The sequence below is a fragment of the Periplaneta americana genome, chromosome 7 (assembly GCF_040183065.1).
Source record: "Periplaneta americana isolate PAMFEO1 chromosome 7, P.americana_PAMFEO1_priV1, whole genome shotgun sequence".
Lineage (NCBI taxonomy): Eukaryota > Metazoa > Arthropoda > Insecta > Blattodea > Blattidae > Periplaneta > Periplaneta americana.
The window spans coordinates 77,060,474-77,085,394 of NC_091123.1; the positions used below are offsets into that span (position 1 = coordinate 77,060,474).

The window sequence follows — 24,921 nt, forward strand, 5'->3', positions numbered from 1 at the left end:
TTAGTACATATTTTCGTTAATTTCCATATATTTTCCATATTTCATATAAAACAGTCCATATTATATTAGGTTTAACAATAAAACAAAACAAAATTCCATTAACTTTTAAAAATACATTTCAACAATAGAGATTTAAACACATGTTCAGTAATCCCTTTAACATCAGAGTTATTTGAAAATTAGCAGTCCTATCAACAATGGGAAAGTAAGTTACAAAACTGTATTAATTTAATTTAAAATTTTTAACAGACTTCAGTTGTGCAGCTCAACAGTTAAATGCCAGTCAGAGTACACATAGGTTCAGTTTTGTAAATCATACTATAAAGACGGTAAATATGCCAAAAGTACGTCATTCAGTCAATTTAAAATCAAAACTAACAAGTTACATTTCAGAATTTAAAGAAGATGGTTTATCAACTGACAATAAAATATTATTTTGTAATTTGTGTCAGTGTGCAGTATCATCTACACAAAAGTTCCTGGTGCAACAACACATTACAACTAGTAAACATCAGGCCAACAAACAACTAAATTCCAAGCAGAGACAATTGTTTTTAACACAACCAACAACATCGAATGTAAGATCTGAGTTTAACATCGACCTGTGCCGTTCTCTCATCTCTGCTGATATTCCTCTCTACAAACTAAAGAATAAGGTCTTCAGGGAATTCCTTGAAAAATATACTCAACATACAATCCCGGATGAGTCAACACTTAGGAAGACGTATGCTCCATCCATCTACGATGAGACAATACAGAAGATAAGAGATGAAATTAAAGATAGTTCAATTTGGGTTTCCATTGATGAGACTCCCGACAAAGAAGGTAGACTTGTTGGTAATGTAGTTATCGGTTTGTTAAGTGAACAATATTCTGAACGAATTCTTTTACATTGTGATGTTCTAGAAAAGTGCAATAACAAAACTATAGTTAAACTGTTCAACGAAGCTATGGGTATCCTGTGGCCAAAGGGTATTATGTACGATAATGTGTTATTCTTTATTAGCGATGCTGCCCCTTATATGGTCAAAGCTGGACAAGCATTATCTGTTGTATATCCTAAACTGACTCATTTTACTTGTGTGGCGCATGCATTTCATCGTGTGGCAGAAGTGGTCAGAGACAATTTCCCTAAAGTAGATTTGTTGATTTCATCAGTGAAAAAAGTATTTCTCAAAGCTCCCAGTAGAGTTAACGTGTTGAAAGAAATGTACCCTGAAATTCCATTGCCACCAAAGCCAATTTTAACTAGATGGGGTACATGGCTAGAAGCAGTTGAATATTATGCCGAACATATAGACTCTATTAACAATGTTCTCCTTGCATTGGACTCTGAAGATGCAGTCTCAATTGATACTGCGAAAACAGTTACCTGTGACATAAGTGTGAAGAATGACTTAGCTCACATTCAGCATACATTTTCATGCATCATAAAAACGCTCAAAAGTCTCCAAAATAGGCACCTTTCACTATCTGAAAGTTTTGAAATTATAAATAGTACTGTGGAACAACTGAATCGTGGTAGAGGTAAAGTTGCAGATGCAGTAAGAGCTAAGGTGGACACTGTACTTTCAAAAAACCCTGGATATGAAGAACTACAAAAGGTTGTTGCTGTGATGAGTGGTGAATCAACAGTGAAGATTAACTTGGACTTATCCCCAGCAGACATTGTGAAATTGAATTATGTACCAGTTACTTCTTGTGACGTCGAACGCTCTTTTAGTCAGTATAAATCTATCCTCAGAGACAATAGAAGAAGATTCACTTTTCAGCACTTGAAAGAAATGTTTGTAACCTATTGTTATGGTAACAGACAATAAAAATTGTGTTTTGTTGAAACTACATTGGAAGATAAGGTACGTCCATTATATTTTTTGTTTAGTTTGATTAAAATGTACCAATATTTAACGTACATAGTCATTTTTTTATAATTTTAAGTCCATATTTAATTCCATATTTTGGTAAAAATCCATATTTAATTCCATATTTTGGTAAAAATAACTACATATATATTTACATATTTCATATATTTTTAGTCCATATAAATCCGTTCCCTGCTCATAACAATGAAAGCTTACGTCCAACGCTTTTCGAGATACAATCCAACAATACTTAAGTTTCTAACCGATATTAATTCATTTTGAAAGATAATTGAATGGTGTTATCAATACAAGTCTGCTGATGCACCCATTGTATCCTAGATGGCAATGTGTTGCCAAGGAAACTTGTTTACTACAGTCATTTGTCATTTGAACATTTGTTATGAGTTTATGAATTGATTAAATTTACTTGCTACCAAGCTGACAATATCTGACAGATGTATCATTATGTTCTTTTATTAATAACTAAAAAACTAAGGATTTTCGGACATATGTTTATATGATTTTTTTTCTTGTGGTGTGAGGAACATGCCCCCAAGGTTTGTCAAAGTATTTCTGAAACATCCTGTATAATATATGAAAAATGAAATTTGCAATGGCTGGAAGATCATTTCGTGGGTGAATAAAACGAAACTAAAGTAAGAGCTATGGACATAAAATAAGAATTTTTATTTTAGATATCTGACAATGAGTGACCAGTTTTCCAAAGTAGGGTAGCGGTTTGGATTCAGATGCATTCAAATCCTCTGTGTGTGAGAAGGGGAGGGCACTGATCGCGGATGATGCAGCTGTCCAAGTGCAACTGATAACTGCTACTGCGAAATAAAATGATGTCTGTATTGTGAAAACAGTAAATTGAAAAATCAAATATTACGAACTTAATTAATTTTTAATGATTTTAATTAATTATACATGTTACTTACGCAATAACGAGCACAGTAATTAAACCAGTAATCATTACTAAAAGTACGAAATAATAAAAACAGAAACAAAAATCATCTTAGAGTTGTGCGCAAACAGGGCTTGTGTCTCCTTCTATTAGACTGACAGTTCCTTAATAATACTGTATAGGCTTATTTCCAGACATATTATGAGATCTGTATTTTTTTCAATCGCGTTTTCATATGCGCTAACTTGTGACAGGAGTCCCAAATCCTTTGTCATATTTCTGCCTCTTTAAATGCAGAAGCCTTTTTTTTATTTAGCTTCCGACAGGAGCAATTTTTTAATTATAACAGGATGGTCATTTATCATGTCAACAAATGTGGATGAATTATTATTGTCACTGACTATCACGTGTCCCGCTCCGAATCGCTCATATTGAGAACTGTGGTTATGAGTTCAACAACACAAAATTCGTCACAAAACAGCTATTAAAAGTCGGTAAGAGTTCAGCAATGTGAGAATTCTCCAAAATCACAAAGAATTCTCTAGTGATTTTCATTAATAAGAAAGGTGCACTTTTCTCAAACAAATGAGTCGAGTCAATTGGCCTTAGAATGTTCTCCGTTTTATTAATTTCACCCGATGTATATTAGTTTTCTCACTACACCTGTGCCAGATGTATTTCAGAAAGCATCATTTGTACTTCGGATTCATCATTATTGTATTTCAGAAAGCATCATTTGTATTTCAGATTCATTATTATTGTATTTCAGAAAGCATCATTTGTATTTCGGATTCATCATTATTGTATTTCAGAAAGCATCAGTTGTATTTCAGATTCATTATTATTGTATTTCAGAAAGCATCATTTGTATTTCAGGTTCATCATTATTGTATTTCAGAAAGCATCATTTGTATTTCAGATTCATCAATTATTGTATTTCAGAAAGCATCATTTGTATTTCAGATTAATCAATTCTATTTCAGAAAGCATCATTTGTATTTCGGATTCATCATTATTGTATTTCAGAAAGCATCATTTGTATTTCAGATTCATCAATTATTGTATTTCAGAAAGCATCATTTGTATTTCAGATTAATCAATTGTATTTCAGAAAGCATCATTTGTATTTCAGATTCGTCAATTGTATTATAGAAAGCAATATTTGTATTTCAGATTCGTCAATTGTATTTCAGAACCCGTCCATTGTATTTCAGATAATTGAATCATATATTTTTGTTGTCATGGAAACTATGTAATTGTTTATCATGCGTTTGCAATAAGGAGTTCATTAGGCATAATTTTATCTTTGACTTTCCGGTATTTTACCATTTATTTTGTCAATATCAATAAATAAATATATACCATTGAAAAACAGTGAATTACAAACTCTTGTATATGTATTGTAATTTTTAAAGTAAGATACAATAGTTCAAAAGAATCTATACTAATAATAAATCTGTAGCTGAAATTGTTCTGGTAATTTTCGATTTTCCAAAAATAATTGGTCCTAACATATATAATTAACCACCCTGAAACCGAAAATCGCTTTTTTGAAATTTTTGTTTGTATGTCTGTCTGTCTGTCTGTCTGTCTGTCTGTATGTTTGTTACCTTTTCACGCGATAATGGATGAACGGATTTCGATGAAAATTGGAATATAAATTATGTTCGTTGTAACTTAGATTTTAGGCTATATGGCATTCAAAATACATTATTTAAAATGGGGGTTATAAGGGGGCCTGAATTAAATAAATCGAAATATCTCGCTTATTATTGATTTTTGTGAAAAATGTTACATAGCAAAAGTTTCTTTAAAAATAATTTGCGATAAGTTTTTTTCCTTGAAAAGTTTTGATAGGGCTGATATTTAATGAGATAAATGAGTTTTAAAATTAAAATAATTGCCATCTAAGGCCGTATAATGAAATAAAAAACAAATGACTTCGTCTATAAGGGGCCTTGGACAGCAACAGTCGAAAACTATGAAAGATAGCCTACGGAGAATGTTTCTGTGTTTGTATGAAGTAATATCGGAAGCTAAATTAACCGATTTGTATAATTAATTATTATTTCACCATTGGAAAGTGTAGTTTCTCTAGATGGACATAATGCTATAATGTTATTACAGTAACTTCTGATATAATATAATGTAATATAATATAATATATGTCATGTAATATTATATAATATAATTTAAGTTATTTGAAGGGTTCAGAACCATAGTGGGCCAAACGCCATTTACTGAATACGTAGAAAACAAGGGTTAAAATTAAGTTATTACCATAATTAAATGGAAACCTATAACAAGTAAAATAAAGTATACACATTAAATCTAAATGATGTCAATGTTCATTAAACTATGGTTGCATGTAATAAAAATTAGAAACATGTTAAAGGAATTGTCATTGCACCAATGAATGGTCTCTGGACCAAAATGATCGCATTTTAATTATTTGGATGCAATTTAAATTAAGTAACATATTAAACGATTTATCCTTCTATCAATCACGAATGTTCCCGGGATCAAATGTCCTATTTTAATTATGTAATTACTTTATATCTATTTCTAACGGGTGCAGCGGAGCGCACGGGTACGGCTAGTTATTCATAATTCTATGACACTGCCACAGGGTATATACCCATTTGCAGTGTGAATAAATACATGCACACATGCATACATACATACATACATACATACATACATACATACATACATACATACATACATACATACATACATACATACATAAAATATTAGAATTATGAATATAGCAAATAGTTGGCTCATGCTATCCTGAAAAATACATTTAACATTTTCTGAATTACAATTGATAACTTCTGAAATACAAATTACTAATCTGAAATACAAATGACGCTTTCTAATACAATTCACGAATCTGAAATACAATTGACGTGTTCTGAAATGCAATTGACGAACCTGAAATACAAATTATGCTTTCTGAAATGCAATTGACGAATCTGAAATACAAATGATGCTTTCTGAAATACAATTGATTAATCTGAAATACATGTGGGAAAGGTGTATATCACTGTTTCCTTATTTATTTTATCTTCTATTTTTCCATTGTACGAAGTATAAATAGAAAGTATTTTCATTCTGCACAGACTCGTAGTTTTTTTCCGAAAATACGCGTTCTCGGCCTCCTTTACACCGAAAACGTAGTTTCATCATGTCGTCTTTTTTGTTTGTGTATAGCGATTTCTTCTGAACTATTGGACGGATTTTGTTTATATTCAGTATCTTGAGTTAATTTATTCGAGAATGGTGCACATGACATACAAATAATTTTTATTAAACTTTAATGGGTCTTTGTTTGAAATCACAAACACACAATGACGATCTAAAATAATATTGGGCGCGACAGTCCATAGAGGTGCAAGACCGGCTAACCAACTGCTGGCCTCATGTCCACACGCCTCAATAGATGTGAACGATCATCCAACAATACGGAGGTATCGCATGGTTAGCTTGACGGTCGCCCCCAGCCACTATAGCTGTTCGCGGAATCGGATTTCGCTACTTACTGTAGCTACTCAAATTTATCACGATTCTGGATCCCATACATTGGCTGAAATTTCATGAGAAAATTTCTTCCTCTATGAGGACTCGATCCAGCGCTCATTTCGCAACGCAAGTCCAGGCATGACGACCACAATACTGTAGCAGTGTTCAGCTTCAACGTCTAGTCCTGTGCAGGATTGTTTTACAGGAAAGCAGTAGTCTGGGTATCATCTTCTTCTGGCATCGCCAAAGCTCATACATCTGATACTGAAACCATATTTTCGATGGCATGAAATTTAATTAAACGAGAAGAGTATAATGAAACGAAGATTGTTGGTGAATTAACATCTTAATCTTGAGGAAAACGGTTAAACACCGGGAATAACCTCATCCTTCTAACTTATTTCACAACTGTCACTCGAGATGTATGGAAACTTTTTTTGAAATTCTGGATTTAAAAAATGTTTTGTTCGTTCATTGGCTAACAGGAGATGAAGACGATTAATGGAGCAATGATGGAATGCCGGTAGAGGAAACTGGAGTATCTCGTAAAAACTATCACCTAAAACTCCTTTATCCTCCACAAATTCCTTTGGATTAATGGAAATTCAAATCGGGTTACCAACTTCGAAAGCTGATGTTCTAGCCGTTTAGCTAACGGATTAAAACTGTAAGGAAAGTTAAAGTAAAATAAGAAAGGCAACACTTTTACAAATAAAATTCTAATCTTGAAAAGCGGAAAGAGACTGTAATAAGAACTGTAACAACTTAAATAAGTCTACTATCATACTGTACTAGTAATTTCTGAACATTGTTTCTTCAAAATGATCAAATTTGACATTGTCGACGTATGATGCAGCATAGCCTGTGGAAATGTTTTTTTTTAATTAAGCACCACTTATGTAAATTGTATGTCTTATTTTGTTTCGAGTATTAATTTCTAGAAATAAATCAAGGTGCATGTCTGCCGATCCGGAGTTGCGCTTGGGCGTGGGTTCGATTCCCGCTTAGGCTGATTAGGCCTACCTGGTTGGGTTTTTCTCTGAGGTTTTCCCTAACCGTAAGGTGAAGTCAGGCAGTCTATGTCGAATCTTCGGCCTCATCTCGCCAAATACCAACTCGCTATCACAGATGACATCGATGCTAAATAACCTAGTAGTTGATACAGCCTCGTTAAATAACAAAGTAAAAATATATATAAATCAGTATTTTGTTAAAAACACTATATTTCAATTTTGCCACAAGCCGAAATCATGTTTGAAAATTATGTTTCGATTTATGCTGTATTCGAAAACAATATGAGTGACATTACATTGAAATTAGAGGCAAAAATAAGTGAATACGAAGGCTCTCATCATTCTGAATCCTGATTAATACGTCATATATTCGTATCACAGATCGAGGTCACGCTTGTATTCCTGCCAATAAACATATATGGGTACTGACTTCCTTAGTAATCTTGTAGTTGTCGTAACGTCTGTGTCAAAGTCAGTCGAAATGGTTTGTATTTTAGCGGCGATAAAAATCCGTAGCAAGGCTTCTTCCGAAAGAAATGTGCAGCAGGGACTCCCATGTCATAGATTTACGATATATAAAAGAATCCGTATTTTAAAAGCAGAATATAAAAGACAAAGTTATCGACCATTTCTCTGCTATCTCAAGATTAGAACCCACTCGGACGGTGATCTTGTCACTAGTATTACTCGACCAAGGCCAGTGGAGTCCTGCAGTCCAGAGCCGTGGCGCTACTGCTCCTGCGTTCGCAATACCGCATCGCGATAGTTCACATTACGCCGTCGGCTCCACTGGCCTTGCCCGAGTAATAACTGGGCAGTCTATAGAAATGCATACAAATAGCGAGTGCATCCACATGCTAGAGCTAGAGTCAGAGTTATCTCTGATGCATTAGGTCGTCAAATCTTTCCAGACAGTGCACGTTGTGGTCTGCATGTGATTTGAGTTGAAATTGAATTCTTCAACAACGGTTTGAAAGTATCTTTACAACTCAACTTGTGTAAATAGTAAAATTAAGCGATGAATATAAACAAAATAATAATAATAGTAATAATAATAATATCATTATTATTATTATTATTATTATTATTATTATTATTATTATTATTATTGCAGTAGAGTCATGATTATCCGTCCTTCCGTGTTATCAGGATTTTTTTAAGTTACAGTAGTGTACGTATATTCAGGGTAAGCCATAATTCTGTACTATAAAGTATTGCAGAGTATTCTATACATCAAAACAAACATATTTTGTCATGTAGACACATAGTCGATACATTGTTATCAAGATATGGCAACATTGCGTTATTTAATAATCTACCAATTAGCCGTGGCTAAAATCGGAACTACAGTCCTGTTCACACAGTGCTTGTTTCTGTGATGGATTCCAAGGTGTCTGCGCTGATGGCTATCCTGCGTGCTTGCTTTCTGGAAGTAATGCGCTCTGGTGGCTGCTTTGGTGGCTAGCTTGTTGGATTTCGAGGGTAGGTTCCTTGCTATTTTTCGTGTTGGTTTGCAGGCTGGAACCAAAGATGATAATATAATATCTCTATTGAAACCATGTCGCCATGTTCGTTTTTTCCAACTAAACCTTTTTTTTTTCTATATTTTTTTTTTAGTCTCTAAGAAACAGCAATTAAATATCGGACTTTAGCTGTTTTGTACTTATGTCTTAATTACCTTATTACGACATTTACTACGTTAGTGTAGGACTTTAGTTGTTTTCCACTCACTGTTAGTTTCTTTTTGGCCATGAATGTTGTCAACAGATGAAACAGCAGATGATTTTCCAATTTGAACTCTGAAAAGAGCCAGCATCGTACCCACCACGACATCCAGCTTGCTACCCAGCAAGGAAACACGCAAGAAAATAGCACCGTGGGGAATGGGCTTGACAGTCGGTGTTGTTTTGTGGTTAAAAATAAATGTATTCATAGTTGGTCATGTATTGGAGTTATGGCGATGTTTTGTTGATTCATGGTGTTGAGTATTGTAACTGAGATTAGTGTTACTTTTACTTTACTGAATTGCATAACATAACAGCTGGCACTAATACAGAATGGGGAACCATACACAAACAGTGAAGTGACCGACATGTTCTTGATTTACACCGAAATAAGAAACAATTCTGCTGCTACTGCTGCTCGCATCTACACTGAACGTTTTCCTACCCGACGATACCCAATTCCAAAAACATTTGTAGCAGTGGAACGTCGCCTTAGGGAAGCCGGTCGCTTTGTACCTGTGATGAACAATGCTGGTAGACCGCGAAGTCGCAGAGTAATAAACCATGGCCAACTATGAATACATCTCTTTTTAACCACAAAACAACACCGACTGTTAGTTCCTATTTTAGCCACGGGTAATTGGTAGCCTAGCTTTGAAATAACGCACTGTTGCCATATCTTGATAACAATGGAGTATTGGTATAAGTTTATATGACAAAATGTGTTTGCCTTGGTGTATAAAATACTCTGCAATGCTTTATAGTATATAATTATGACTCGCTCTGTATATAGTACTGGACAATAACACAATTTTTTAAAGTGTACATCCTGTATTGTATTATGAATAAAAACTCATTTATTATGAACATGTGATTAACGTTTTTCTACATTACTGGGTCCGACCTTTGTCCCTGTAAGATTACAGGATCAAAAACCACATAGCGCTCTCACCCTCCATATTATCCGGATTGACGTCGGCCCGTATAGTCCGGATAATCGGGACTATTGTATTATTATTATTATTATTATTATTATTATTATTATTATTATTACCTAAAAGTTCATGCTCTAAAAGCCTATCAAATTTGCAAGTACAGTAGAGTTTCGTTAGTCCGAACTACGCTAATCCGAACAAAATTATTTTAAGAAAAAATCAAATTTATTGTAATAGTACAAAGTAGGGAAAAGAAACAATGTATAAATTCACTCAATTTCTTTTACTTTAAAAAAAATATGAAAATAGCACATTTAAGGGTACTTAAAACAATTAGGGTTTTCTGTACATAATTTACACATCTGTCATGCTCATAAAATCAGTAATTTTCTGTTGTCGTAATGAAGTGAACCTGTTGGTTGTGGTTCTAAAAATAGCAACAGGGTACCCCCACCACTGTCTCTCAGCGCTCGTGAATAGCACGCATTGCATTACAGAAATATTTCGGTTAATCCGAAAATCTTGTAATCCGAATAGGTCTTGGTCCCAATTAGTTCGGATTAACGAAACTCTACTGTAATTAAGACTTGAAAGTGGAACAATACCAATGAATATACTTACAGTAGTAACGCAACAGAATATTGTTCCCAGTAACAGTACCAACACTGAGTGAGGATAGACTAGATGGTATTTTTTGCTTCAGAATTTTAAACAGATGTAGAATTTTCCCTAAGAACTTGAGATTTTTAAGAAACTTAATCTGTCACTCATCAAGATAGTTTAATATCGTGCACAACTTCTTTACACTCCATATCATGTTGTTGGATCTTACTTAGTCGTTTCTTACACAGAATTCGTACGAATTTGTATGAATATTTATCTTCTAAAACGTCTGGAATTTCTCACATTTGTTGTATTCAGTATTTTTGAAATTCAACAATTCTTCCAATAGAAAACAATGACGAGCCCTCGACTCGATGGAAAACAGTGCCTTGCACATGATGTTCTAGTATTGGTTTAGTAAATAACACATAGAGTTAACGTGATGCTAAATGGTTTGTATCTATAATGCAAAATGTAAAGCACTTTTTAATATTTCGTATAGACGATAATTTATTGAAAATATGATATTTTATAAGAAATATGAAAATATATAGTAATTATATACAACAGAATACCAATAAGCTCAGATATTGATGCAATTCTTACAAAGAATTTGCTTGTTTTAAATAGGTACTTTTAAAAGCCTTGTCAAGGCTACAAGCAAGATCAATATTATTGCAATACGATCTTATTACACTTGACTGAAAACTATAGTATTTTATTTCTATTTCTTAGCGTTCTGTAATATTTAGGCTACAATTGTATTATATTTACACAAAAGAAAATTTATGTTGAAGATTCACAGTTTTATCACAAAATTTACACTATTGGAAATAATAGAATAATTTTCTACAAATTCTTTCACTTTTATTGAAAGCCAAGTTATTAAACCTCTTTAGCATCGTAAATTATAATAATTTCATTATACTATAATCTGTGAATAGTTTTTGCTTTAAAATGATCTTTAAATAAAGAACTGCTTACGTACACTCTATACACCTATCCTTAAGTAGTTCCTACCTACTTGTCTCACTACTACTTACCTATCTATCTCTGGCTACCTACTAGCTACCATTCGAGCTATCAAGCTATCTACCTATATATATATATATATATATATATATATCTACCTACTAGCTACCTTCTATCTATCTATCTATCTACTTACTGGCTACATACACTCTATCTATTAGCTTCAATCTAATTTTAACAAAAATTACACAAATATAAATATATAAAATTACTAATTTCATCATAATTACAAATAAAAGATAATTTAATAAAAAATTCCAATAAAATAATTAAATATTAATAAATCAAAAATTAACAAAATAACCAACCTATCTACTTGTTAGCTACCTACCTGTCTATCTGATTACCTAGGTACTTAATACTATACTACTAACTATCCAAATACCTACAAACAACCTAGCTACCTATATCTACCAGCCTATCTACTACCTTATCCGCCTTTCCAGCTGTCTACTTAGGGAATTTAGCTACCAATCTAACTACCTACCTACCTGCAAACTACTTACACGCCTTCAACCTACTAGCTATATAACTACATACTATCTACCTATATATATCTACTAGCTATCTACTTTACTTACTTACATGTACACTTACCTATTTACCTATCTGTCCACCTACTACCTGCCTATCTACCTACCTACCTACCTACCTGTCTCTCTGCCAGTTATCTACCTACTGTACCTTTCAACTATAAGGTATATATCTATCTCTCTACTTGTCTACCTACTAGGTGAATACCTACCTATATGTCTAGTCACTATTTACCTACCTATGTACTGTACGTACTACAGTAGAGTATCGATTATCCGAATACCGATCAATCGAAACATCGGTTAACCGAAAGCGTTCCAGTCGGAAAAATTTGAATTTGCCGCACGCGCCATGTAGAAGTTTCGCTAACGCTGTTTGCGAGATTTAGCGGCAAAAGGAAAACGAGTTTCAGCTCTGAAGCAAAAAAAAAAAGTTTGGACTTCTTTTCCTAAACTGTAGACCTACTTTAATAGCCGTTTTGAACTTGTCAAACTAGACTAGTCAGTTTTCTGTGTTATTTTATAAGACGTGTGATACAAAATATACACTCTATGTACAGTTTTGTGTTTAATATCAGTGTTTCTTTGTTTCATACTGCTCCTAGGCCTATATCACCGGCACAATTTGTTTTCGTAAATGATCAATTACTGTATAGGTTGTTTTATTAATTCGTAAAAGTAGATTTTTGTTGTACCCCAATTGTTTCGGATAATCGATGCTCTACTATAGTTACATAACTCCCTCTATACCCACAAACTACCTCACCTGTTTACGTACAAGCTACATATTGTCGGGCCATCGGATCTGTGCCCCCGTAAGATATGCGAACTGAACCCTAATTCCTACTCTGCCTCGGTAATTCATTTCTCTCCCTGCATTCCTATCTCTCTCTTTCTATCTCTCTCCCTTTCTCTCCCCCACTACTCACAATTTTGAGCCTTCTTGCGGGACAGTTTATTTGCACTTGCAGTCCAGTGTTGCCAATTCAACATGAACACTGTAGCAAGGAGTGGCGAAAGAAATATTATTAAGCAAGTACGTAATAGCATTTTGCGATGAAGAGAAACAAACAGGTCAATATATCTTTCCTATAAATAAGACAACGAAAAAACAGCTGCGATCACAGGTGAGACTTATTTTATTTCAATTGATTACGTATTAAAATTACTTACTTAACTAATACCAGCTAATACTAATACAACATGTTATGTAATTTCTATAGAGCGCCTAATAAAGAAAATCAGGAGAGAGGGAGTCTGTGCAGGAGATGAAAAGCTAGAATCACCAGGGCAGAACAGACCAAGGGAACCTTTAATTCTTGTACATGATATGAACCGATGTATATTTTAAGAAGAAAGATGCAAGAATTTTATACCGTGCAGAAAGAAGTTCTGACATTGAAGAAATTACTGAAGGTTGCGACAGAAGCAATAATTTCCAAGGTTGGAGAGAAACGCTACGGAAAGTGATTCGAGACATGGGATTTAGGTTTAAAAATTGTAGAAATACAAGATGTATTTTGATTGAAAGAAATGATACTATAGCATGGAGGACCAGTTATTGATGACACCGTTTAACGGAAGTTTGGCAACATCTCTATTCGGCAAGGTTCGTGGTCTGTTGTTTGACGTGGTGGGAGGAAAGCGGGTGAAATAGAGTGAGTACAGGCGTTAACTTTTTCAAGAACGACGACAGCACTGAAGAGGCACAGATCCGATGGTCCGACAATACTTACCTATTACCTACCAGTTACATATCTCCCTTTACACCTACTAGCTACCTACATATGTACCTATTAACTAAATATTTAACTACTTCCAGCTTCGTAAAGCTGAATTAGATTGATCAAAACTTCAACAATTTGGGTGGATCGATTCTTTGTCGCGGGTGTGACAACCATCCATTGCTTGGCCGGCTGTGTAATGGCTACTTCCGCGGTATCCCGGGGCCTATAAACCTCATGTTCTGACCATTCCAGGAGCTATGTAACCTCAAACCTTGCTCGCGGCTCAGGGATCGACCTAGACGACCCGCAGAGATTGCCCTGGGGATAAACTGGCCGAGTAGCCATCCCAGATCCCAGTAACCCTATAGCTAATCACGGGCACGACTGCGTCAGGCGATGAACAATGGCACGTAATCCTGTGCGTGATACTGCGGTTGTCGTCGCTTGGAGCCTTTGGGATCACATTATCCTTTAAAATGGCAATGACGTGTGACTTGTTCTATAACTTCGAATCGTTATTCCTGTCTTTGTGAATCTCGTGAGAGACGTATCTCTATTTCGGGACATCTCGAAAACAAGTTTTATAATGCTGTTTCTTTACCATGCCAGACATTCGTGTCTCTGAGTTCTGTAACACATCAGCGAAGTCAATTACGGCTATACATCCTATTTCCAGCAAAGTCAATTAGGACTACAACGGTACATCCTATTTTCCACCATAAATTTAATAATAATTATTGAGTTGTGTAGAGACATTAATTCATTCATTCATAGTGATCTGCCCAAGGCACGTCTTTCACTGCAAACCCAGCATTCTCAAGTCTTTCTTATTTTCTGCCTTCCTTTCAGTCTTCGCATATGATGCATATAAAATAAATATTATGTTTTATTTAACGACGCTCGCAACTGCAGAGGTTATATCAGCGTCGCCGGATGTGCCGGAATTTTGTCCCGCAGGAGTTCTTTTACATGCCAGTAAATCTACTGACATGAGCCTGTCGCATTTAATCACACTAAAATGCCATCGACCTGGCCCGGGATCGAACCCGCAACCTTGGGCATACAAGGCCAGCGCTATACCAACTTGCCAACCAGGTCGACTGCATATAAATGTCGTCTATTATTTGATATCTTCTTCTGCCCCGAACTCTTCTCCCGTTCACCATTCCTGCCAATGCTTCTTTCAGTAGGCAGTTTCTTCTCAGCCAGTGACCCAACCAATTCCTTTTTCTCTTCCTCATCAGTTTCAGCATTATTCTTTCTTCATCCACTTTTTTGCACCATAACTTCGTTTCTTATTCTGTCTGTCCATTTCACACGATCCATTCTTCTCCATATCCACATTTCAAATGCTTCTATTCCCTTCTCTTCACTTCGCCGCAATGTCCATGTTTCTGCTCAATACAATGCTGCACTCCACACAAAGCACTTCACTAGTCTCTTCCTTAGTTCTTTTTCCAGAGGTCCGCAGAAATGCTCCTTTTTCTATTGAAAGTTTAATTTGTCATTGCTATCTTTCTTTTGACTTCCTGGCAGCAGCTCATGTTAGTGCTTATAGTATACCCCAAGTATTTGAAGCTGTCCCCTGCTCTACTGCCTCATTTGGAATTCACAAGTTTACCTTCTTTACTTTTCCCCTTATGACCATCGTCTTCGTCTTGTTTGCATTTATCTTCATCCCATTCTACTCGCAACTGTCATTTAGCTACAGTAACATAATATCCCTTAGTATCATCTCCTCTTCTGCTAACAACGCCATATCATCAACAAATCTTATGCCCTTTATTCTTCTTCCTCCAAGTATGGTAGATGTTGAACAAGGTGGATGATAAAGGACATCCTTGACGTACTCCTCTCACTATTTCGCTTTCTTCTGACATTTCCTCTCCTATCCTGACTTTGATTCGATTCATATAAAAGTTACTGAACAGCCTCTTCTCTTTCCAATCCACACCAATTTTTTTAGGATCCCCATCAGTTTATTAAAATCCACTCCGTCAAACACTTTTTCTAAGTCCACAAATACTATATACACTTCTTTATTCTTCTCTAGGCATCTTTCGCCGATTGTTCTTAGCGGTCCAGTTGCATCTCTCGTACCTTTTGCCTTCTTGAATCCAAACTGCTCTTCTTTCGACTGTTCTTCAGTCTTAATATAAACGTCGATTCATCTTCGCAGGAAGTTCTTTGCCGAGTGTGATATCAGACTCATAGTCCTGAACTCATTACATTTGTTAGCATTATTTTTCTTCGATATTGGGAACAATACTGTCTTAGTAAAATGTTGAGGCCAGTCGCCTTTTTCATTTATTTCCTTGCATAATGATATAATTTCCTTCTTGTCTTCACCCAAGCATTTCACTAATTCAGTGGCTATTCCATCAACTTCTGTTGCTTTCCCATTCTTCATTTCCCTAAGCGGTACTTGAACTCTTCTCCTTAAAATTGAAAATTCTTTTTCGTCTTTTGATACAGCTGCTTCGTCTTCTATAGCTAAGTTACTCTGGACGATTCTCTGTCTCATATAACTCTTCTACATATTTCGTCCATCTGTTCAATATTCCTGGTTTGTCTGTTATTTCCTTTCCGATTTCGTCTTCTATCAATGACATGGATTTCCTGTTCTTATTCGTGAAGTTCAAACATTTTACTTCGCGGTACATTAAATCATATCTTCCTTTTCTCTCTAGGTCCTCTGTTCCTTTATATTTCTCTTTCATCCAATCTTCCTTCACATTACCAGTTTCTCTTCTTAGTTCGTTGCTAAGTTTGGTGTAGCTTCTTCTACCTTCTTCTGTGTTGATGTTTTTCCATTTTCTCCTTTCCTCAATCTTCTCCAACATTTTCCCTCTAACCGAAGGTTTCGTAATTCTCACACCACCTCTATATCCTATTGTTTCTTCTGTTGTTGTCTGTATACAGATTTTTAGATTCAGTCCAGTACTCATTACTATTCTCAGGTAACAATATACCAAATCATTAACTGCTGGGATGACCATTTGAAAATTGAGTTTCTAAACCTCTTTACAATACTTTGTTCTATGTCAGCTGTTGGCTTTATGGTGATAATAATGATGATGATAATAATAATAGATGTCTTTGGTAGCACCAATTATGGTGATACATACGACAACGTGATTCGTTGCATCTGGTAGTAATAATAGACGTGGTGGTAGTTGTAATGGTTTAATAACCCGGTGTACTCCTGGAAACAGGTTCTACTTAATACGGCGCCGTGACATGGGGAAGTAACAGCCCGCTTAGCGGTAATTCAGCGTGTCAGCTTTCGGGAATAAAATCTCGCGACCTATACATTACATTACAGATATAATTTATTGGCTGCCCTTATAATAAGTGCTGGAAATTTCGACTGTACCATAATGCTTTTCATGCGATTTTTTTTTTCGTAATGTACCTATAATAAATGAAAATTCTATATTCTAGTGTACTGTATTGCCACGGATTAAAATGAACTACACTGAATGTAAGTCAGCTGTATACTAATGCTCTAACCTTGACATCCTTTCAGCCTGTTTTTTTCTGTCTGTGTAATGCAACATGAAACTTGTAATGCAACATAACGGAAATATACACAATATTTCTTCGGCAGTCGCTTTCGATCTGTAACAGTAAAGGCGGACGGCATTTACCTCAGCGTAACCTGTTTTCTGGCTAACGCTCTGTAGTACTAGTCATATTCGCTTCTACATGGAGTATCTATAGAAATTTTTAACTCACGCCATATTATGTTCCTTATGAAATTGTCAACTGTATCTAATAATCTGATATTATTATTATTATTATTATTATTATTATTATTATTATTATTATATAGTAAGTAAAAAGGAATGAATACCAACATATTTGAACTTAGCATATCTTAATGTTGCAACATAAGCTCTGAATAGTTACGAAAAACTGGAACTGAATTCATTGTGCTGTATGTTCTGTTCCTGATCAGATTGTGAACTGTATCTAATAATCTGTTATTATTATTATTATTATTATTATTATTATTATTATTATTATTATTATTATGCGGCCGAAAAGCACAGTTCATAAAGCAACCAGCTATGGAAAAGAAAATTGCGAATTTTACCCCAGATAGTCTGGATTTTTCTGCTTGACAAACTTCCGTAACGGCTTCGGAATCTGAGACAAGTGTCCAACAGTCTTGGAGCTCACATAGACACTTTTTATCAGACCCAGAGTTTTCGCGTACCTTTTAAATATTTCACCTCCCATTGACATTGACTCGTCCTCCTGTCAAATTCATTACCGGCACTTTCCCGAGGTTAAAAGTCGGTCGGAGCGTGGTGCGACCACATCACTTAATTCTAGTGCCGAGGTCAAAAAAGCATAGAGCTCTAATTCCATGCACCCTATACGCCTTTATGTCATCGTTGCTGTCGTTATTGTTTTAAATCGCAATAATGTTTCGAACAACGGCCATGTACAGACTGCATTGTGCATGCGTGTGCATGTACAATCCGAGGCGTCCTTTGATGTTGAGCTGTGTGCCTTGCAGCGTTTATATTATAGTCCATGCAATCGCCTTTGGCATGGTAATGCATATCACGGAAGAATCACAGAGGCTTGGATGAACGGCATGATTTCCTCCGGGCTCAGACAATCGTGTACCGAATTCTTGGAATACCTGGAGTCGTGTCTTCCCTTGCTGCTGGATTCAGAAGCCGACGTAGTCCAGAAATAACAGCAAAACCGCAGCAGCTGCGTTGATGCTTCCTGTTTGGAGAGAAGATTCCAGCTTGACGCCGTGCTGTCTGGCGCTCTCTCGCGTACAGCTTCCGTTGCATTATCACCTTCAATTCAGCTCTTTGTATGTTGGTACTCGATAGTCTAAACTTAAATTTACTATCAGATCAGATCACTCATAGTCATATTAAATAATGTCTGAATCGTGTCATCATCATCATCATCATCATCATCATCATCAGTTGCTAGTACTGGTCTCGTAAGCTGTTTTTTCATCTTGATCTTATGATTTAGATTTATTTTTACAAGATTATGATTTAGATTTACTTTTACAAGACTATTTCGCTCATGTAGGCCTACCAATTCACTTATTTATTTATTTATTTATTTATTTATTTATTTATTTATTTATTTATTTATTCTGACAGAATTAAGGCCATAAGGCCTTCTCTTCCATCCTACCACATAGCATATTTAAAAAAAATACAAAAAAGAAATACAAACACTGATGAAAATAATACAAATTAAATTAAACGCTCTCATCGAGCTAATACAAGAAAAAAAGAAAGAAAAACAGAGATAGCAATGATGATAGTGATTAATAATAATGATAATAATAATAATAATAATAATAATAAATAATAATAGGACTAAATACATTACATATTAATTGTCAATTTTACAACAGCATAGTTACAATATTTATTATATGTCATGGGTTAAGCCGAAGTTGCGCAACCTGACAGGTGTTCAACAAGCAATTCCATGAAGTAAAATATGATTCTTTAATTTAAATTTGAATTTTGATATTGTCCGACAGTCTCTGACATGGTCAGGGAGAGAATTCCAGAGGCGTGGAATCGATATGCTGAAAGATGATGAGTAGAAAGATGTTCTGTGCAGAGGAATAGAGAGAAGGTAGTGAAAGGTAAACAAAACGAGATGCTAGGTAAGCTAGGTAATTCATCGATGGAGTATAAAAATTCCTTGAAATTCAACCACTCAGAGCCATATTTCATTACAATATTGTTGATTTCATATTGTTTCTTTTGTCTTTCCGCTGATGATTCGCAATTTTTTCTACAAATCAGTGATGAACACCATAACTCAATGGTTCCCAAACTTTATAAAAAAAAAAAAAAAGACACGACCCATTTTTGAGCAAGAATTTGTTTATGACTCCCCACTACCGTACGGGTCCTTAACTTCATTCGAAAAATTCAAATCCCTCTAAAATCGGAAAGAACGATAATTTTTACTCAAAACCATTTGATACCGTCAGACTTCTAATGTACTGGTACCTGCAAGACGAGAAATCACAATATGTAAACCTATTATCCAATTCTCTTTAGTTTCTTAGACTGGCATTCCTTGCTGATATACTTCGAACGAACATTTGAACGCATTGAATTGTACTTTGCAAGATCAAAAAATTAACATAATAGATAAAGATCAAATCGATGGATTTATAAAGGAACTTGTGGACATGCAATTAAGTTTGCACAATTTTAAACAGCACATTTTTTTTAAATTTCTTGGAAGAAACTCAAAGTAAATTATGGCAGTAACAGAAGGAGACTGAATCCGTTTTTAGACAGTTGCATTCTGGCTACAGTTCATGAGGTCCCGGATTCGCTTCCCGGTTAGAAAACAGTAATTTTTCCTTAAAAAGAAATTGTTCCTGTGTTCGTCAATGGCCTGGAAATTAGGTTAAGTATAGCTTTAAGACCGCTCCTGGCGTCACATATTCATAGTCATCATATCGTATCTCGAGGCTGCGTAACTCCGCCTTCCAGGCGCCCCAACCTCAGAAATGGGTTTACAAAAGCCATTGTCAGGAGAGACCAGAAATGCCGAATGACAACTAGTGGCATTGCGAAAGAAAATTATTACTCTTCTTCTTCGTCTTCCCTTCAAGTAGGCCATATGGCCTATTACGATCTCACAGTTGAATTATCAATCCAGCGTTTCTTTGGACGACCGAGAGATCTCTTCCCGTTTGGACGATAGTGGAGCATGACTTTTTGGATTCTATCTCTACGCATGCGATGCAGATTATTTATCCAGTTGTTCCGATAATGTTTTACGTGATTAATTACAGGTTCTAGTTGTAATTTTTCCATTACATCTTCATTGTGTTTGTGATCCCATTTCGTATATCCCGCTGTATATCTCATAAATTTCATTTCATTAGCTGTTGTTCTGCTTTCGTCTTTCTTCCTCACTGTCCATGCCTCACTGCCGTAACAAAGTACAGGTCAAGCCAAGGTCTTGTATAGGCGAATTCTAGTATGCCTTTGTACCCTAGGGAAGGTTTCATAATGTTATTAATGTTGTTTTGGTGTATTTAGAAATTTTCTATGAAATGCCTACTTCATCGAAAAAAGATAATGTATATCCGAGATATGTTAAATAATTTACTCTTTCTAATATTTTTGAATCTAAACATATTTTGCTAGGCACAGGTTATTTTCCGCAGAAGGCCATAATTTTAGTTTTTTCTTTATTGATTTTCATAGCATATTTAATTCCAATTTTGTTAAAATTAAAAATTGAACGTTGTAAAATTTTATTACTTATTTGTTTATTATTAAGTCCGCGAAATACTCTAAAGAAATATCACGAGAAGTTTTCATTTTCTTTGTATAAATTCACACTCGTGAATTCATCAACAAAATAGAAATCTCTTGACTTATTACGTATGACAATGTGGAAATTTGGGGATATCCTAGCTAAAGAAGACGTCATGTTAACTCTCATGCCTCAAAAATTATATATCATGCAAGTTTGATACATTACACATTAAAATATGGCACATACTTTCGCATTATATGTTTCACGCATTTTATATCAATTCAGTTTTTTTCCCTATTTTATGAATGATATTCCTGTTTGTGGCTTTTTTTTTTCAATTTATCATTTGTAAGTTGTACGGAAATTAAATCATTTCCTATGAACCAGTGTTTCATTTTCTGCACTATACGCAACATATTTATTTTAAGTAGATTAAATTTGTAATTTAAATATGCATGTAAACTCATGTAATTAGTTTTGCACAAAACTCCATGATGCAGTATATCTCGTTGTACATTGTTTACGAAGTTCGGTAATTAAAATAAAACGTATTAGTAGTTTCTAGTGAGGTACTGAATATAGTATTTATCACGTAACAAGCAGTACTATGAAGGCAAACCATTCGAGAGGAAAAATATTTAATAAACATTAGCGCTCGAATCCAAAACTGATTATTAGACCTGACTGAAAAGCAGGTAATTATTCCTTCTTACAAACTGCAACCATATAGTCGTCGTGCCTTGTATTATATTTATTTATTTATTTAGTTGTTTGTTTATTGGTTTGTTTTTGTTTGCTTATTTGTTTACTTGTTTACTTACTTATTCATTTCTTTATTTACTTACTTATTTACTTATTTATTTGTTTATTTATTCATTTGTTTGTTTACTTCTTATTTATTTATTTACTTATCTATTTATTTATTTATTCAGTTGGTTGTTTATTGGATTGTTCTTGTTTATTTGTTTACTTGTTTACTTATTCATTTGTTTATTTACCTATTTGTTTGTTTATTTATTCATTTGTTTATTTACTTATTTACTTACTTATGTATTTATTTATTTACTTATTTATTTATTTATTTATTTATTTATTTATTTATTTATTTATTTATTTATTTAATGTATTTTGTCTGGCAACGTGAAATTAATTGGTTCACTAAACATTTTATGATTTGTGAGGTTTAACCTAAAAATTTATTTTTCCGAGCTCATGAAATGATTAGTACGAATTCCGAAAACCGAATACCACTTTAAAATGCATACTGTTTATTTATTAATTATTACTGTATTATAGATATTGGATTTATAAAATAAAACCATCAATAAGAGTGACCACAAGAATCCAGAAAACAAATACATATATAAACGTTTACAATGAAACAATACATACAATAAATAAAAAAAATAAATAAAGTGAATCATATTACTTAAACAGAAATGAAATTGCAAAATTTGAATTGAGTCCTTTAGAATTTCTCTAAGGATTTTCTCAACAATGTAAAACGTGAATCCCTTTGATTTCAAAAGGTTAGAGGTGTACTTGGAGATGGTACCATGAACTCCAAAAAGAAGTCCGTGTGCTGACCAACGATTTTCATGATGTTATACTGCTTTGCTAAAATAACGAATGCAAGATGATGATTCTCTTTTCATCATCAGTAAGTTTCTGCAGTAACTCAGTCTTACTGCGGAACGACCGCCATCACAGGGTAAGGACAATGCTTGCTGATACCCTAAGACAACAAGGATTAGAAGTCCATGAAAAAGTGCATTGTATCTCGGAAGATGATTCAACAAGACGATCAGATATTGTTGACATTGATAGAAAAAAGAACACAGGAACAATACTAGACCCGACTCTCAGGTTTGAAAGAGATGCACAACAGCCAAAACTTACTGATGATGAAAAGAGAATCATCTACGAACCCAACACATGTCCTAGTGTTTCAGTCTCATCACAGCCTGGGTGGCGGTAATGGGTTGTGTTATTTATATTATTAATAATTACGTTGAAATTTCAAATAATATTTGCTAGTAACAGTTTCCTTTCATGATCTTTGGTAGGTTCTTGAAAGGCAAACGAGGCTGTCAGCAGTAAGAAAGTAATTTTGAGTTGTAGTATTTCTCAGTAACGAAATTAGAAACAAAATTGGCGAAAGGAAATTCAACCTGACAACTAGAAAATCACTATAATCCATTAGTATATGTAGTAATAGAGGGGTAATGGTTAGTTTCACCTTTAGGGTACAACTTCAGAAGACTCGGACTATATGCAACTTCTCAAATCAATTTTTTGCTTTTTAGGTTTAGTATTGGCGGCTAAATCTTGTAGGTAATTTTCCATTTACAATATTTATACACCTTTTTGAACTTACTGTAAGTTTTCGACCATATGTCTTACAAAGCATTCTTTGAAAAAACTAGACTTGCTTACTACATTATTGTAGTGAACATTATTTCTTTCTTCCAAACAACTAAACGATTGAAGTCTGTTTTAACCACTTCCCTGATTAAGCCGAGTTAACTCGGGTTGCTAACATGTGTCAAAATTTATTAACCCGAGTTAACTCGTTTTAGTCCCATTGTCTATTTCATAGTGATTTTTTAAGTATGTAAGAAAATTAGTGATGTACAGTGATTCTGCAATATTAAATGACCTCTTTACGAAAATAAAAAATATGACACTTTTTTTATAAAACTGGTAAAATATATAGTAAGGGAAGAGGTTAACTACCAATTTTTCTTCACTTATGATTTTTTCCGTGAATTATAACCTAAATTGAAATTCAGGATAACAACCGATTTCTAAAATTCAGTCACAAGTGCACGTTCCTTCTCACTCCACTGCTGCTACTTCCTTTCGTTATCTAACGGGCGAAGATTATGCTAGAATTAGATCGCTGTAGCAGTCGTTGAGCAACTCTGGTATCAGTTCCTTTTCCAGACTTCTGGCCCCGGGACACTGCGTTATTGACAGACGTACCGCCCCCGCCGTTTCGGATCACGAGCGGCCTTGGCGGGGGCGGGAGCAGGGCGGCACCGCTAGTCGCGGTACATGGCCCAGCAGGCAAACAAACGCCTGCATGGCGTTGCCAGCGGCTTCCTGCAAGGAAAATGCTTTTACGTAACAGTGATAATGCAGCCCGATGCATAGTGTACTGGCTGCCTATGGTTATTTGAGAAGCAGAAAACTTGTTAGAAAATACACTTCAGATCCCAAAAATATATATCTCTGCAATGGACAAAATATTGTCTGTGGTGAAATATTAAAGACATATATTTTTTTCTACAGATTCGTATAAAAATGACTCGGTTAAGAGAGAAGATTTATACAAAATTCTTATTGAAATTGGTGTTCCCAAGAAACTAATTCGATTAATTAAAATGTGTCAGTGAAACATACAGCGGAGTCCATATGGGGCCAGTTTCTGTCTGATGTTTTTCCAATTCACTGCGAGCTAAAGCAAGGAGATGCACTATCACCTTTACTTTTTAACATCGCTCTAGTATATGTCTTCAGGAAAGTCAGGAAAACAGAACGGGTTGCTATTGAACAGGTTACATCAGCTGCTTGTTTGTGCGGATGACGAGAATGTTAGGAGAAAATACACTATTAGGGAAAACACGGGAATTTTACTTGAAGCAAGTGAGGACATAGGTTTGGAAATAAATCCCGAAAAGACAAAGTAGGCATGTATGAATATGTGTCGTGACCAGAACATACTACGAAATGGAAATTTATCCTTTAAAGAGATGGAAAAATTCAGA

At 34.7% G+C, this 24,921-nt stretch overlaps 1 protein-coding gene across 1 annotated transcript in view; it reads left to right on the forward strand.

Moving 5' to 3' along the window:
• The window catches only part of ttv (exostosin glycosyltransferase 1 ttv), a 188,702-nt gene that overhangs the window by 15,676 nt on the left and 148,105 nt on the right, over positions 1 to 24,921 (forward strand). The gene's annotated exons all lie outside the window — the stretch shown is intronic.